Source organism: Corvus hawaiiensis, chromosome 26 (assembly GCF_020740725.1).
Source record: "Corvus hawaiiensis isolate bCorHaw1 chromosome 26, bCorHaw1.pri.cur, whole genome shotgun sequence".
Classification (NCBI taxonomy): domain Eukaryota; kingdom Metazoa; phylum Chordata; class Aves; order Passeriformes; family Corvidae; genus Corvus; species Corvus hawaiiensis.
In genome coordinates this window covers 22,726,707-22,744,466 of record NC_063238.1, presented here as the reverse complement: position 1 = coordinate 22,744,466, position 17,760 = coordinate 22,726,707, and positions in this window count along the sequence as shown.

Below are 17,760 nucleotides of genomic sequence, written 5' to 3'. Positions count from 1 at the left end.
CTTGTAAAGCATTCCTCTCTGACCTACAGATGGGCTGGAGCATAGGCATCACCAAGGGCAGGTTTGCTTCAGTGAATATTACTTCTGTAATTCACAAGAAACAATGAACACGCTTATTTCAGAGTCCAGTCATAACATGAAAAATATTTGTGTGCTTGCATCCACATATATGTGTGTGTGTAGGCACTGCTTGTATGGTAACCACCGATACTTAGAATTTAGGACAGGACTTTTCTACAAAATGAATCTTCCTGTGGTCTGCTTGTTCGGTTTGGGGTTTTTTGTTTATTTTTTTCTATAGCAGTAGAGGCTATTTATGTAGAGCATACTTTGACTTGCACTGAACATACTTAAAATTCAGTCATATTCTAGTTCTAATTGTGACCTCTTGGGATTTTGGCATTTGGGCCCTCCAAACACAGTGTTACTTCCTTTAGTAAAAGCTGGGATGGAGGGCATGGATGAAGATCAGTATTTCCAGATGAAAATACATGCAGTTGCTTGGATAACAACATGAGACTTTGTTGCTTGTGTGGTAACACTCAGATTATAAATATCAACTTTGGACAATGTTGACCCACAATCCATGATGTTGGCTGGAAAATCACCATTTGTTGTTTAAGTATTCTGGAAAGTATGATTGCCATCCAAGGCTGAACACAGAGTACTCACCACTGTTAGTCTGGAACTTGTTCTGCATATTATACCTCTTAGTATAATAAGGTTAATAATACCAACTCTATCCTCAGCCAATATTTATAATACAAAGAAATTCTCAAATGCAAAGACATTTGAGGGCTTTACAGTGTTACACCAGAGGAGAACTTGACATCAGACATTCAAGTGGTTATAATTTTTCAATTTGCTTTTGACTTTACCTTCCCATCCTCACAGCAGTCAGCACATCTGGATCTCCACCCTTACTGTGACCTCTGGATATTGCCATTTTATAAACATTAAACAAACATAATTATTGCTAAAAAGTGGGTAGGTTATTTCTTCCCTCAATTTGTTGTTTAAAAGATATCCATAGGCATGTGTTGTTCCTAATCTAGAGCTACCAACAGATTAATACAATGACCAGTGTGTGAGGATAGTGTCACAGAATTTAAAAAGCTGAGAATTCTTTCCAATAGCTAAAACAAAATGCCTTAGCTCAGCTTTTGCATTTTGGCTATATCACAACATTTGTTTTAGCAAAATGAATCAAGTGGTCAGATGGAACTGAAAACAACCTGGAAGAAACTGGAAATTTTACTGGGGGAGAGGAGGAAATTGGGAAGCTTACTATTGTAAAAGTTTGTTCTGTACCCCAAAGAGGGGAATAAGGAGAAGAGTTTCTTGGAGATTGAAATGTGTAATAGCAGGCAAACCTTTGTACACTCAGAATATCCATTTCTCAACATAGCAAACAGGAACATAGAAACATATGTGGTCAGCAATAACACTCATAAATCTTAAGAGATTATGTGTTCCTAAAGTAAGACTTCAGACTGATCTATTTTGTTAAGTGCCAAACTTCAGCATGATTCAATCAAGTTTTGCTTAATCGGAATTTATTTACTCTTTGTGATGATGAATCACTGAATATGTCTGTAGTCCAGTCTGTTGAACTAATTTATCAGGTATTTTGATGGACTGGTGATTTGCCTTCCCTGAACATTTCATGGTTTGTTTATTTATTTATATCATCTGGATTGTGTAGAACAAGAATTGGAATTCTGCTAAGAATTAAACATTCCCCAGTGGTGCCTTTAGTAAAGGAAACACTCTCTAGATAGGTAGTCTTGTTGCAATATAGCCAAACAACTAAGACAGGAAAACTCTTATCTACAGACCCAATACCACTAAATAAAGTAATTTGTTAACCTGGGTGGATTTGTATCAGACACACAACCAGGCAAAGATGGAGGGATGACGGCAGTGAGGTTCCTCTGTGAAGGACACAGGGATTTCCTGGAGGCTGGCCCAAGAATATAGGTCATCCCAAGAAGAAAGAAGACATGGGGGAGTTGCTTACACAGCCCAATTAACATGCAAGTACTATGCAGAAAAGCAGTCTCACACTAGCTGTTCCCTGGTTCTTGTGGATAATGATAGCATGAGACAGGCCAGGCTGGACTTCACCGTAAGTTGGCAATGTATGTACATTCCCAAACTGTGCTTGAATTGATGTTCTCTACTGAAACGTGTGCCACTGTGACCACACTGCTGTGGCTGCATGTTAAAGCTAACTTCAGAAGAGCTGCAAGCAGCTGGCATGCCTACCTTCAGTGCAGGTACGTGGCTTTGCCTTCACTTTTCCAAGGGAATATATCTTATTGGGTATTTTTCAGAAAGACTTCCAACTCTCTACCTGTGAAAGAATGAAACAATAAACACATGGAAGCAGCAAATTATTTCCCAGAGTGGAATGTTCTGATTTTCTGTGCATACAGACGCAAAATAAGAATCCTCTGACTTACAAGGAAGTGCAGTCTGCTAGGTCTGGGCTTCCCAGTGCAAGGTTTATGGACATAACTCAAGCAAGTCCAGAGAAGGGCCATTGAGCTGTTTAAGGGACTGGATCATCTGACATATGAGAAGTTGTGAGAATTTGGGCTGTTCAGCCTGGAAAAGAGAAGGCTCCAGGGGATCTCATAAATGCACAGGGGATTGTGCATAAAGCAGCCGACTGGGTAAAGAGAAGAACAAGAGATGGAGCCAGATTCTTCTCATTGGTGCTCAGTGACAGGACTAGAGGAAGTAGGAACAAACTGAAACACAGGAAAGTTTACTAAAACATAAGAAAAGAAATATTCAATGCAAGGGTAGTCAAGTGTTGCCACAGGCTGCCCAGAGAGGTTGTGGAGATATTCAAGATCTGATTGAACATAATCACAGGCAACATGACCCTCATTTGGGCAGGGGATTGACTGGAGGCTCTCCAGAGGTACCTGCCGGCCTCAACCATTCTATCAGATTAAATTAAAAAATCCTAAGTATTAGTGCAGATTTTCCTGAGAATTTATAGTGGCAAGCAGAGCATTTCAGTTTATCAAGTAGATATTAGCCCTCTAAGGTCTTGGGCACATAATGTTCTTTTGGTGAGCACTCAAACAGTGGATATAAATTAGAGATCAAACACCATTAATGCAACAATGGTACTAGAACTCATGTGGTACTAACTGTGTGCACAGGTATGTAACATGAATACCAGTTGAGGGTATAAAAAGAGGTAGAGATGTGATTATAATACCAATTAGATGTGCTTTATTAGCTCCCATTCAAGGAGGTGTTTCTGCCATAGCACTGAACTGGATCAGTGGCATCAGGTTTTGGTCTCTTCGTTTATTGTTGCTGTTTCATGGGCTTCATCAGCCCTGGTCTTTGCTGAAAGCCTTCCTTAAAGTCGTGTTACTTAGGGATTTTGCCTAGTCATTAGAAACAAAGAAATTGTCAAAATCTGATGTTACATGGATTTTTGACATATGTCACTGGAGTTGTAAGTAGCAATAGTGAGACAAAAAACTTGTCTTTTTTTCATCTTATGCTTTCTTCTGGCCTCACAGTGTACTGAATTGCTTTGTAGGCTAGCTAGTCCTAAATGACAAAAACCAATCAGTTTGTATCTGAGGATGCAGAAATGCTTCTGAGATATCCCAAACACATTTGGCATGTTTAAACACATCCTTTCAGCTTGTTGTCTTTCACACAGCTTCTGAATGATTCTTATTATAATATCCTTTATTTTGCATGATTGGTCCTGTGATTCTTGCTTGTACATCCCAAATGCAGTAATTCCAATCTTAGCTTCTTTTCTTCTGCAGGGAAATGCATTAGACTTCTTCAGTTATTCTAGATATTTAGAGCCAGAAGACCAAGACCCATGAATATACAGGCCTGAAGTTATTAAACAACCAGAGATATTTCAGATCTAATTGCTTTATTGGTGCTTCTGTATTGACTTTATTGTGGTAAGAGATTTACACTGCCAAAAAGAAGAAATGAATTGGGCTTTTATGTACAGACATGTATTAGAACATTTGTGAATTTTTAACATGGGAAAACAGCCATGTTTAAATGACAAAAAATGTTTTTACAACAGTACTGTTACTTACTGGTGTTACTTACTTGAAATTAACTCTTTAGGGTAATTGGAAGTATATAAAACCTGTGGAAGGTCAGAATGAAGATCTATGCTTTCAGTCTTATTTTAGGTTCAGAAAAGCAGCACAGGAACTACACACAGTTTCAGGAAGAAGGTACTTAGCTTTCCTATCCAGTTACAAATCCACCATGGGTTGTTTGGCCCTAACATCTATGGAGACAATTGTAGCCAACTGACCCTCTTTTAACAATACGGCGTTGTGGTTTTTTATAACAGGAGGACAGCCAATATGCTGGTATACCTATAAAATTAACCAAACGTGAGGGATGAAAGCTGGAGTAAAAGCAGGAGATTAGTCTGAAAACTACCTCTTTCAAGAAAAGAAGTGCCACTGTTTTCCTGTGGAATGCACGAGTCATGTCTGAAGATATGCAACTGCTAACACCATCTGAGGATAACAGAGTATCAGTATTAGCAGCTCTGCCCCGTCTCTCCTCTCACCCGCTGAACTGGGATGAGGATACGAAAGTTCCACTCTGCTGTTTACCCAGCTGTGGAGCAGCAGGTTCCATGTGAAGAAATTTGTCTTTCCAGTTTGCTTTTGTAAAAGCCTAAGAAACTACTTGAAACAGTAAAAAAAAAACCCAACCCAGAAAATCCTGTAATAATTGCCAAGCAAGGTTAAGGAATGCCAGAACTAAAACTGCAATGATTCAAGTCCTTTGTACATTATCTTCCAATTTCTAATCGCATGACCACAAACTAGTGGTTTCTTTGCCTTTTTTTTCCCCTCACTGCAGAGGATGGATCTGCTGTGGGATGAATCATGGTTACCTTATTGCAGAAGCTGTGGAATTTGGAGGGTGATGGCCGAGGACTTCAAAATAGGAAAGGATTGTACTGTGGTTTGGGAAACTGAGTGTTGTCCTGGTATTGGATTTTGTTGCTATTATGGATTTTGTTGTTACTCTACTTCACCTCATTCCAAATGTAATGCTGGGCTAGTCACTGAACTCACAACTTTTCACAGATGGTAACTGATTTTCTGGAAACCCTGACAACTGGAATCTGATATGGGATATGCAGAACACTCACGATTATGGGAAATTTGATTTGAAGATATATTTTAGATGCTGAAAAAATCTGTTCTTAAGCATCTCAAATAAGAAGCCAAAGTCTGTGGTTTCTTTTGGGAATTTTGACTCAATGACCATGAGTAAACATAGAAGAATATTTTCTTCTCAACTTCAGGAGTACCGGGAAGATAATTTGTTAGTGTTTGTAGAACACCACGATCCTGCAGAGGAGAAGACCATAAAGTGCGTGGTTTTGGAATAAGTAACTGTGTTTCAACACTGTGTGAGATGATAGGTGCCATTCCTAGAATAACGGGGTAAGATTTTTCACATATCGATGCCATTATTTTTGTGTGGTGAATCAGCACAAAACTGTGGCAAAGGCCTTGACAGTTCATTAAATCCACCCCTCTGCTTGGAGTGGAAAGCAAGATCAACTAGGCCTAATATTTTCCTGTTAGATACTTGTATAAACTCTAGTGACAGAATTTTCATGATTACATGATTTTCCATCACTTTACTTTCTTTACCATTAAAAAGTCTTTCTCAGTAGCTAGCTGAAATCTCCTCTTTGCTTGCCTAGTCTGCAGGGCTGACAGAGAAATGTTCATCTGTGGGACTGTCCCATAGTGCACACATAAAGGGTGCAGAACTGAGATTATCCCTTTATTTCCAAAGAGATTAAAACATTGTGCCAGACCAATGGTCTGCAGCAGTTCAAGCTGGGGGCTGACTGCCTGGAGGGCAGCTGCAGGAAAGGCCCTGGTGGGGCTGGTGGATGTAGGCTGGCTGCGGGCCAGCACTGTGCCCTTGCAGCAGAGGCCAACAGCCGCCGGAGGTGTGCCAGACAGAGCACTGCCAGCAGGGTAAGGATGAGGAAGGTGATCCTTCCCTTCAGCTGAGCACTGGTGAGACAGGTCTGAACTGCTGGGTCCCCAGTACAAGAGAGATTTGGATATTATGGAGCTGGTCCAGTGAAGGGCCATTAAGATGTCTAAGGGACTCAAGCATCTGACATACAAGACCAGCCTGTGAGAGCTGTGGCTCAGCCTGGAGATGGAGTCTCATCCATGTGTATAAATACCTGAGGGAGGGGGTGTGAAGAAGATGGGGCTGGACTTTCCTTGATGGAAGGACTAGAGGCAATGGGAACGAATGAAACACAGGAAATTCCACTAAAACACAATAATAAATCTTTTTCATTCCAAAGGTTGTCATATACTGGCACGAGCTGCCCAGAGAGGTTGTGAGGTCTCAATCTCTGGTAGAGGATCATCATCACATGACCCTGATTTGGGCAGGAGACTGACGAGACCATCTCCAGGGGTGATTGTCAGCCTCAGCTATTGTGTGATTCGATGCCTCCAGGAGCTGTCCATAGAAAGCATGACCCTGGCACTTACCTCCTGCCTAATGAAGATATTGTCCAACCATTCTGTGCACTAAAACTAGAAATGGCTGCTTCACTCATGGACTGTCTGTATAATAAAGGGAATCAGAGTGGAAATACCTAATGTTTGAATACCTTTGATGATTCTGTATGGTGAGAGTTCTCCCTTCTCATCTGGAGTTTGGGTGTCTTCCCAGCTTTCTGAAGTAAGGAGTAATTGGTTTTGTTTGTTTGTTTCAATGATTTATTTATACCCATGTGAGGTTTTTCAGAAACACTGACTAATACCTAGGTAAAGAAATACAGCTTATTGCCAAGTCTAATGTTTGCCTCACCAGTGATTTATTAAAATGCTTCTCACTTTCACTTTTGTCCTTATCTTCTTCAGACAGCTGGGAAGCCAATTCCTGGTGTCTTATTCTTGCAGACATGTTTTTCAATAGACTTCTTTTTTCCTTCCCTTCAGCCCAAAGCATGAGATATCGTTTTATAAGGCATTATAGCTACTCCTCTGGGGAACAGAATTATCTAAATTAAGGGTGATTTTCCAGTATATTCTGGACATTCATCTGGCACAGGAGAGAGGATTCACATCTTAAAACAGTGATCCTGTAAGAAATTGGTGCTAGATTAACTTACATTGCAACCAATACTACATCTCAAAATTCCTTGCCCTTTCCTCTCCACCCTCAGGTTGCCTAAATTCCTGAGCCATCTGCATGTCTACCAGCCAAGTTCCTCTTAATCATCAGCTTCTAGTCCTGCTTCCAGAGCCATCCAAATCCATATTGTGCTGAGCAGTCAGCTTTAAAGTTCACCGTCCACACTGCCACCCTGCCCTTTTCTTCTGCTGAATGTTTTTTTGATTCCCTGTGCATCCTCCCTTCTCCTGGGGAAGAGAGTAAATGCATAGAAGAGAGGATTGGTAACCTTGTTCCCTCTCCCAGGCTGTGTGGCTAGGGCAGTCTTTGGGCAGCTGGAAGATGTGGGCTCAACTTCAGCCTGATGAAAGGAGCAGAGAGCTCAGGTTTCTCTTTTATCTGTGGAATAATCCAGCCCCTAAACCCTGAAGCATCCAGGTCCCTGATCTGAATCTGAATTTTTCCTAGGTGGTACCTCCTGAGAGGTCTTTCACTTTAGTTCCCTGGCCTCTCTCTTCTCATGTTTTTGCTTCAGCTATCCCCTGGATTTATGATTTTTTTTTTTTTTTCTTCCCAGGCAGCTGTATTGTGAGGGCAGTTTAGGAGAGAGAGGCTCACTTCTTAGGATTTTACAATGGACAGGATGCATTAGCAGAGAAACCCAGGCTGCCATTGCCCTCTACATCCATTCAGTCTCTCCTCTCAAAGACAAAAACCTGTTTCTTAGAAACTATTTTCTCACATGTTTGTGTGCAATCTACTTTTAAGGTATTCAGAGAGAGAAATGTCAGACCGCTCCACAGGTAGCTGTTTCACAGGGCAGTACGGCTCACCCTGTCAATGAGTCAGCCTATATTTCTTTTAGCTTGTTTTTGACCTTTGTTCCTCCTCACTCCATAAATCAGTCCTTCTCCTCCTTTGTGATGTTTACACTGTCAAAATAGATAGACGTCCCCAGGGTATTTCCTCACCTCCAGCAGATTGTCTCAACATTAACGCCTGAGCACACTGCTCTCTTTGCTCAGCTGTCCTACAGCCAAACTCGTCTCTTTGACTTAATTCCTCATAAATCAATAGGTCCAGATACTTACCCCATTGCTTCCTTTGGGATGAGTCTGCTCCACAGGATCACAGTTTGTTGGTCTCTACTGTTATTAGGACCTTCTGTCTCCCTTCTTTAAGCACATTTCTCCAGTTCATGTCTGCATTTGAGGTTGAGCCTCCTCCTGCGGACTATTGCTTTGTGCCCATCCACTTGGCTGTTGTTTTGTTATTTCCAGCCTGTCTTAGTTTCTTTATGTTTTGTGTCTGTCTCCATTGGTTTACACAACACCTCTCTAATTCATAGGAGTTGTTACATCAAATATAAATTGAATAATTGTGGTGTTTATTGCTTCCTTCCAGATCATAATAGACATTAAATAAAAACAGACTTAGGGCAGATTTCTAGTCCTTTTTTCCTCCCCTCCCCACACCCAATCCTTGCCCCAGATATTCTCCCATCAGCTCTGTATGTTCATGTTTATCTTTTGTTCCTCTTTGTTTATGGACTTACAGCCTGTGTTCAATCTCTGTGACACTGCTCATTTCCCAGCCAACTTGCATGCATTTTTCAAGTAATTTTGTAGCTGAGACTGTCTCAGGACTGGCTGTAGGCTGCTTCTTCATTCTCTTCATCAGCTGGTTTTGTAAATCAGTAAGTGAGGAGTGACCATGTTTGTTTGGCAAGATTTAGCTTTTGTTTACTCTGGGGGATGACTTTCATGCTAGTCCTAAGCAAAAGCATGGTCACTTGGGATGGGAGATGTACTCCCTTTTGCACAAGCAGTGAAATTTCCCTGTGCTCTTCACTTGCTGATTTTATTCATCCTGTTGTATTTATTAATCCAGTCCCTTAACAATGTAAAATATGGGTCAGCTGCTCATTGTTCAATGCTGACTCTTACCTACCTCCTACTAGCAAATATTTTATCCATCTGCTTAGGAATGTATCAAATTTATAGCAGAAGTAAAGAGATTGCCATTGAAAAATTCTGAGAAACAAATTGTGACAGATCTAGAAGAGTGGAGGCAGGAGAGAGATTCATGTGGTGAAGATGTCCTCTCCAGCAGAGCCTACATCCCTCCCACAATTGCAGTAGGACCTGTAATGTGCAGCTGCAGCTGCAGCAACCTGTTCTCTGAAGGCAGGATTGGGTAAGAGGAGTTCTTGCACCCCATCACTGATTGTTGGCACCCCACAACTCTCCGCTGCTGCGGCTCAGCTGTGCAGGTTGGTGCAGAGAAGACACTGAGGAGCATCATTGAGATCTTTCAGGAGAAACAGGTACATGGGGGTAAGCATCACTGAAGCCTGATGTGGCATTATGAAGAGAAACACTGTGTAGGGTTTCCACTCCACTGTTAGGCATTTCTGTTCATTTTTCTGTAGTCCATCAGAGCTGAGAAATGCAAGTTAAAAAAACCTTGTCTTTCCACAAGAAATATTATTCTCCTGCTAGTCTCTTCTTGCTCCTTATCTTGGGGCAGAGTTCAAGCCTTTCATCACAAAGAAATAATAAAACAGTCACAGTCAACCTGATCAGTGGTAGCTCAGCCCATTAATGGGCTACTTGCTGCAAGTGTTTGCTGGGTAGAGGATTTGAAAAGACAGAGGATTTGCAAAGAGGACTTTCAAGGTGAATAGGGTACATGGATGTTTATGGATCTTGAGTAAGAAAAACCAATAGGTAGTATAGGAAAAAGTATAACCTTCCATACCAGGGGAATCAATGGGGGGATTCAGTGGGAGCAGAAGTATGAGCCAATGCCTGTTGGCATGGGGTGGTATAACTGAATGTTTGATCCTGCATTGAGCTGGGTAGGGAGAAGGGCCAGTGACCACAGTACATGCAGGGTGATATCCAGAATTTTTTTGGTGCAGGGGCACCATGCTCAGTGGCCAAGTGAAGAGTGCAGCGCCCAGGGAAGGGTTCTGTGCCTACAGCTCGGTCAGTAAATTAAATGTGTGCAGGCTAAATCTTGGGCACTGAAACTAACTGGCAGAGGAGGGGCCTTAGGTTTGCTTAGCTTCCAAAAAAGGATGACTGCGTGCAAACTTTAACTTGAGCTACATCCCAAAGCATGCCTTCAACCTGTTTGGGAGTGTTTGTTGGCACAGACTCAGGGCACAATGACGGTTATTCTTACTTTACAGTTACTGTGATTGGGTTCAGGTCCTAGGAACAGTCTCTGGTGCTTTTCCATTTACTTACTCAGGTGATGTTTTATACACAGACAGAGTGTAGGCCAGGGTGAGGAGCATGTCCATCCCTCACAGACACACACGTTCCCCCCCAGTCCCCTATGCACAGTATGGATCCCCTGTAAGGTCAGACACCAAGCTCAGCAACTCACCCTTGCACCCTCTTGTGTCCAGCTGCCTCATGCCCAGAGACTTGCACACACATGACTCTGGGACCCCATGGTCTCTTCAAGAGTTGACCTGGACCTCCTGGTGCCTCCAGTAGCCAGTTCCTCCAGCTCTCAGAGATATGCATGTACCCAGCCCAGGCTTATGGCCACTTTGGTACTTGGCTCCCAGGCCGCTTCTATCTGCTGGCGTGTGCTGCTTGACAACAGCTAACAAGGACACATTGTTGTATGGACCCTCACTTGCTGGGGTTGTTGGCACCCCAGGTACATGGACTTTGTGACTTGTAGTTCAAATCCAGTTGCTGGCACTTAGATATGTATGCATATCTACCACTCATGTATGCAGGAAAGAGTCCCCGCCACCCAGGTAAATAGAGATGGAGGTTAATAGGAAGACAAGACAGACTGTGCTGGTCAGGTGCAGGACATGACCCAACAAATATGCTGACCAGCCACAGGTTTGCATGCAACCAGCTCCTTTTATTTCCTTATCCCTCTCTTTATTCATGCTTGTTCCTCCAAAACAACCGTAGTCTATCCCTTTTCTCATCTGTGGTACTTCTAATCATCCCATAATAAGTTCCAGCCTCAGCTGGAAGGTCCTCTGGAGATACTTTCCATTGACTCACCTTACTGGGTGCTACCCCTGGCCCACGGGGCTGCTCGTGCCCTATTGTCAGCCCTCCAGAAGGTTTTGGTCAGTGGCTCTGGTTCTCTGATAATAAAACCTTAACAAACCTAAAGCAGAATTCCATGGTAAAGGTCATGTTTTAGAAATAAAATACAGAAAAAATAGTGGGAAAATGTGAAGGAGTGTATGGATGAAAAACTTACAAAAAAGCCAAAAGCTGGTTACTGATTGGTCTGTACTGACCAAGGCAGAAGGGTGATCTGTTGGGCTCTCCCCAAAAGCTTGTTGTCCAGTAGTCACGTCAACAAGACAGGCTGGGATGTAGAAGTCAGCTCTGCATTATTTTCACAAAGACAGCAACTGACTGGGTGCTTCTGGCTGAAACTAGAAGTGCCTGTCTAAACTCCAGCACAGTGTGTTCCACTTAACCCACAAACAACTGTACAGTTTTCTTATGTCTGGATTGTTGGGACCAACATATAATTTTAAAAGTTACTCAGAAGCAGACATTGACCCTTTCACCCTCTGTCACTGCTCTATGGCTGGGAAGTCAGGTTATCAGTGAACACATCTAGTGCATCAGGTTCTATGTCTCTTTCCCTCAACTGCATGAGGAGGACAGGCAGTGGACTGGTCACCTTGTGAAACACTGTTTGGGAAGATTGGGCAAGGAAGCTGCTGGGATGCACATGCATGGAAATGAATGAACAGAGCATTTCCATACCTTGCATTGCACCACTGAATGCATGGGTGGGTTGGTTTCTGTTGCCTGAGTTGTGGAGCAGAGAGATCATGGACCTCCTGTTCCTTCATTCACAGGTGTCACTGTAATGGTGGAGACACTGATTATCACAAATGAGATCTGGATCTCTTGGCCTTAACAGAATTCTCTTTGTAGAATCATATGCTTTATGTAAGGATGTTTCAAATTATAAGGGCTACAGGCTGAAGATACTGCTTTTGTGCTGAAGGTTACTGGTGATTTTGTCAGTCCTGTGTAAAAAAGCAAGTGCCAAAACAGCTGTATCTTCAGATCCACCAACTGAGGAACGAGGAGATCAGGAATTTTTGCTCTTTGGCACAGATAGCATAAATGTTGCACAGAGATCCTGGTTCTTGGATTACATAGGAATAAGAGTGCATAAAAATCATACTTCCATTACTTTTAGGGAGCAGATTTTCAGCTTTATTCTCCACATAAGCACATAGCATGAATAAGCATATTAAGGTAAGGGGGTGGGTGAAGTGCTCTGTCTTCTAGTGAATCCTTTAGGAGTTAAAGCATTAAATGGTATTAAGCTTCTCCAACTCAGTTTGAAGCCAGAGTACAACAGAAGATTAGAAGCCACTAACTAGTCCCTGCTGTCCCTACTCCTCAGTTTTACAAAGTAGTCTCAGCTGCTAGGGAGGATCTGGACTTTTCTGTTCACCAGGGAAATATGTTCTCAAGGACCACACTTTGTAAGGCACAGAGCATCAAGTGCACCAAGCCATGTAGCCAAAATGCCCTGTTCAAATAAGTAAAGCCAGCCATTGTTTGAGTGATATCTGCAAATGTCATTAAAATGTTACTTTTCAGCCAAAATGGTGATTCTAATGAGAGGGTCCCCAATGCAGATATACAGCATTAGTGAGCTGCCAGTGCAATTCCCAGCCCCATGCACTGTGCTGAAACCACATCTGCAGGAATGACACCAGACTTGGACTGCCGGATGTGGAGAGTTATAGCCAGCTCTGGTCTCCAGAGAGAGGAAAATGAAAGGTTTTAGAGTGACTTTGCACCTGTGAAACAATGTGCTGCTATTAGAATGCCCAGCACCAGCCAGCCTTTGCTCCAGGGAGGGCTGGAGTACTTTAGAAAGCTTTTTGCAACAGCTATGGTCGCTATAAACACATGCGGAGAAAGCAGCTATTAAAAGATTTTGAAAGGCTCTCTGTTGCTTTCTGCTGCCTTTGGAAAGGTTAAGGATGCAGTGAATGCCAAATGATAAGCTTTGCAATCCTCAGCACTGCTGAGACCTGAAAGAAATCTGCTGGCAATTGTTTTTTGCTAATGATTCCCTGCAGGTTGATTGGTGCTTATTTGCTGAGGGGTGAGAGCTGTAGCTACAGAAGTTATGAAAACAAATTGCCTCTGTGTTAAGGAATGCCAAGCTGCCTGCTCAGTCTAACCCACTTCTACATTTTTTTATTTTAAGGTCTGTTTGCAAACTCTGAGCTTGGTTTCTGCTGATTTAATAGCCCCCTGCTAGGATTTACTGGGATAAATATCTGAACCACAGTAGGACATTGAAAGCAGTATACTGTCTCTCCTAGTTAAATTAAGGGGGACCAATGTGTTGCATTTAATGCAAATCACATTGCCTATTAGGTTCTTGGGCACCTCTTTCTTTTGGAACTATATGGGAAAAGATGATTTTTTCAACATATTAGAGCTGTGTTTAGTCCCTCTCTGTGACTAATCAACTGCCTCTCAAAAGTATGAGGTTTGCATTGAAGCTGAAAAATCACCTGGTCTCCAGAAAAGCCCACAAGGAGACTTCATTCAGGGGCTGGGTTCTACAAAAGACTTGAGTACATGGATCCTGGCTGTGTCAGAGGACAAAATGCAATTCCTAAGCAGCCTGGCTCTCACTAAGATGCTTGCTGTGCAGTGAGTGCAGTAACACTGTCACCTCCCAGGACACCCCAGTTCTGAGACAGAAAGCTGACACGGCTTCTGATTTAGAGCTGGTTTTAAACAGATATGTGTGAATAAAAGCAAGGTTTGAAAGAAGGCAGGGAATCCTCTGATGGGGGAGAGTTCTTCAAAACATTTTACTGAGAGTTAAGCTTGGCAGTCCACTCAGACCAGGCAGAGAAGAGAACTGCTCCAGTGAAGGGATTCCTGCACCCTCACACAGCCTAATGACCAGCAGTGCCATAGATGTATGTGCTTGCCAGGAACATTTTTGCCAGAGAAACCAGGTCATGCTTAAAGCAAGGCATTAGGCTGGAAGGCTAATTCAGTGACAAATCCTGTGCTCATGTGGCCACCAGCCCCAACTGAGCAGTTGCACCTTGATGTTGGTAATGCACAAGGACCCAGTTAACTCCAGAAGGCAAAGTGGGAGCAGGTGGACCTGCAGGAGATCCAACACCAGAAATTCAGGCAGGCTAGCAAAGAAAGTCCAGGCTTGTCAGGCCATATAGGCATAATACCTGGAATTCCAGCTTCCTTTGGCAACTAGGCTTCATTTGGTCAGTTGTATTTTCAATGGTCCATCAGTAAAAGTGCTATTCCCATTATTATTTCTGTCATTATGTTTCTCATCATTACCAGCCTATGCATTAGTTTTAACATGAGCCCTGAATTTTTTTCCATCATGTGCAGGCATCAAAATAATTCTGTAAATGCCTCAGCAAATAGGACACAAGCTTCGCTGGGAACCTGTACATTTTATGTAAGATGAGTATGTGATCATTTTGAACTCAGAGGCTATTTTTGTGATGTGGGGGAGAGAAAGGCAGTTAGAGCTGAGAGCCTGGATGATTTCAGAGGCGTGCTGAGCTTCACCAGGGGAGGTGAACTTTTCCCCTCTCTGGAGCTTGAGACTTTCAATGCAATTGCTGCTACATTTTCTGATGAATCCAGCTTTGGGAGAATGGTTTTTATTATCCAGTGAAGGAAGAGACACACAGATGATACCTACACACAAGAACATGTTCTTTTCCTGAAGAATTTATACTGATCAGAGTGGGAAGCAGAGTCTTGAACACAATATTATTATTCAATCTGTTGACATGAAACCTGCTCTTTCAGAATCAGCAGCACCTTCACAAATCTTGTAATAGGCAGCTGCTGCTTAAAATAATGCAACACAGACCAGCAAGGCAGTTGAAGGCAAGAACTGTAGATTGCCTATACATTCATGCTTTTCTTTAAAAAATACAAATTGATTACACCCCTCCCTGAGAAATATTCCTCCTATGGCAATACACTCTTCATCTATATCTAGGCATAAGCTTCCAAGTCAAATAAGCTAGTAAGTGCGTACACATTTATGTTTCTCTTGGTGATCATGACCTTTCCCCAGTACTCTGCAGGCAAATGCTCTAGCTGTCAGTGATATAATACAGATGCAAGCTTCTCTGTCAAATAAAGCTGTGCAGTAGACATGCAATCTCATTGCTCTTGAAATAAAAGCAACATGGAAATATTGTTATTCCTACAGTAACTTTAATTAGCAGAAAAATTACAACTGACTATAATCCCTAAGCAACTACATGGCATGCATTTTGGACTTGCTTCTCTAGTAAATTGACTACAACAATCAATATGGTCTGCATCATCTACATAAAAACACTGCTTTCTTCCCATTCTTACAAAAAGACACATAATCTCTTCTTGCAGGCCAAGAAATCCTTTGGCAAATATACAAACAAAGAAATATAACAGCAGAGGCTTATATATATATATATATAACAAACATCTGAACAATTTCAGTCAGTGATGTTTTTGATGGCATCTGTCACCTCATTTTAGATTTCATTAAGTGATATGTATCACTGAAGTAAAAAAATTTAAAGTTGTCCATTCCAAGAGCACTTCTCTGCTTATTACACTTGTTAGGAGATGAGACAAAGTTTTTAGCAGCTCAGTTCATAGATGCAGGGCATTTTTAAGCCTGGAAGGGGCTGCCAGTTGAGCCTGACCTCTTGTCTGTCTCCAGATTTTCAATTACTTCCCACTGAGTTGGAGTCCAACAGCTTTTCTTTTAAACTAAAATTTAGCTTGCAGAAAAGCAAATTCAGACTTGAACGGGGGACATTAGGAGGAAATTATGGAAAATCCATCCTTTCCAATTTTTTTGCTTCCAGTGGTTAATTGTTCTCACTGCTAAGATTCTGTGCTTTATTTCCAGTGTGAATTCATTTGGCTTCATCTCCCATTCATGGTTCTCATTATGCATTTTTCTATGAAAAACGCCCCTTCAGATTGTGTATTTTCTTTCATTAACATGCCTATAAATTAGTTCTTTCTATTCTTCTTTTAAATCAGGCTGATCTCTTTAAGTCTCCCAAATTAAGGCATTTTCCCTGGCCCTTCAATATTTTCATGTTTCTTTGCGTCCTTTTCAGTTTTCCTGAAGCCTTCTAAAAAACTTGAGAAGAAGAATGTTGATGATACACAGTATTTTGGTTTTGGTGCCCACACTCAGTGTCAGACTTCAGTTAGTTTTGCTCACCATCAATTCCTCTTCATATTGCACAGGAAATTTCTGGTAAGGTATTTCTTTATTGGGACCTATTCTGAGTCACTCATCCCAGACTAGGATACCTCCTCTCTGCAAAGATTTGGTCTCCATTCCTTGTTTAGCAGTGTACAGTGTATTAAAGGGTGTTTAGATAGAATGAGCACAGTCTCAGTCTTGCATAACTTTCAGCCCACACAATTACTTACCTTTCTGTTACCAAATATCTTATTAGTAATGATTTTATGCTTCCAGATCACCAGTGGAGATATCAAACAGTGCCAGACTCAGCACTAAGCCTGACAGAGCCTTAATAAAGCCAGCCTGATTTGATAATGGATGTCACCATGATATGTTGGTTCCTCATCAGCTTAGTGTTCACTTTATTGATATTTTCTAACATTACCATCAGAGCACTGTGTAACACTAGATCTAATAACTTGCCGAAGTTGAAGTGTATTATTTATAACGATTGCCTTTACAGACAAGATGTGATGAAAAATAAAGTGGGGATGTTGGAAAAGAACTGCTCTTTACTCACATATAGTTGTGAACTTGCTGAATAAACCTTGATCAGATCTAGAAAATTAAAATGTAACATCCCCTCACTCTGTAGAGAGAATAACTGCTCAGTGTGTGTCTAGGTGGTGTGGTCCCAGCTGTGCGGTCATGGCCACCAGCAGCTCCCAGAAACTGCTGAGGCTCAGTTTCACCCTCCACAGCCCATCCCAGAGCAGCTGTACCCACCATCGTGCTCCAGCTGCTTGTCTCAGTTCACTTCAGCAGATATGGTGCTGCTGTGCAGGAGGCTTTTATTTACATTCTCTTCAGTAAGGAAAAAGACACAAAATGGGGGTTTGGGCCAGTCTTGTCCTCTGAGTGCCTGTTTAGCCCCAGGATGGTACTTTCTCATCTGTGGTTGCCTTTTGTGAAAGTCCGTATGAGTCTCCCCTGTGAAATGCCCTCTGCTTCCCTAAGAGCCAGAGAGACTTAGGCAGATTGTGGTAGCCCTCCACGTGACCTTCTCCAGTCCTCTGCAATCACAGAATCACAGAATGGTTTGGGTTGGAAGAGAATTAAGTTTGGTGTTGGAAAGGATATCTGGAGATGATCTAGTCCAACCTCCCTTCTAAAACATGTTTACCCAAAGCAGGCTGCACTGGATTGCCTCCAGGTGGGTTTTGAATATCTCCAGAGAAGGCAACTCCACAACCTCTCTGGGCAGCCTGTTACCCAGGTTTTCTGTCACCCTCACAGTAATGATATTTTGCTTCATATTCAGAT